A 718-nucleotide genomic window follows, 5' to 3' on the forward strand; every position below is an offset into this window, starting at 1 on the left:
GGGACCCTCTATGCTTCTTGGACTTGTATGTCTACTTCCTTCACCAGATTAGGAAAGTTTTACTTCTTTCTTTCTTTCTTTCTTTCTTTCTTTCTTTCTTTCTTTCTTTCTTTCTTTCTTTCCTTTCTTTTTCTCTCTCTCTCTCCTCTCTCTTTCTTTCTTTCCCTCCTCCTCTCCTTCTCCCTCTCTTCCTTCAACCATTTATTTCCTTCCTTCCTTCCTTCCTTCCTTCCTTCCTTCCTTTCTCTCTTTCTTTTCTTTCTTTCTTCTTTCTTTCTTTCACGAGGTAACACTTGATAGACCTCACAGATTGCAAGGACCTTGTCAGCTTCAATCCTTTATTTTTTTATTTTTATGCCTATAGCACCTGATCTTCCTAGGTGGTCTCCCATCCAAGTACTAACCAGACCCGATCCTGTTTAGCTTCCGAGATCAGACGGGATTGGGCTTTTTCAGGATAGCATGGCCGTAGACTATGTCATTATTTCTTGAAATAGATTTTCAATGTCTTGTTCTCTCTCTTCTCCTTCTGGTATCCTAACAAACATAGGTTAGTATACTGATGATATTTCAGTGATCCCTTAAACTATCCTCATTATTTCTGATTTTTTTTTTCTTTCTGCTGTTCCAATTGGGTGTTTTTCCCTAACTTGCCTTCTAGATCACTGATTCAGTCCTCTACTTAATTTAATCTACTGTTGATTACCTTTAATGTATT

General features: G+C 37.7%; 1 pseudogene; it reads right to left on the reverse strand.

Annotated features, from left to right (window-relative positions):
- Positions 1 to 355: 355 nt before the first annotated feature.
- LOC120607458 (uncharacterized) lies at positions 356 to 474 on the reverse strand (annotated as a pseudogene).
- Between the last annotated feature and the right edge of the window lie 244 nt (positions 475 to 718).

This window comes from Pteropus medius, unplaced genomic scaffold, assembly GCF_902729225.1.
Source record: "Pteropus medius unplaced genomic scaffold, Ma_sr-lr_union100, whole genome shotgun sequence".
NCBI classification, from domain to species: Eukaryota; Metazoa; Chordata; class Mammalia; order Chiroptera; family Pteropodidae; genus Pteropus; species Pteropus medius.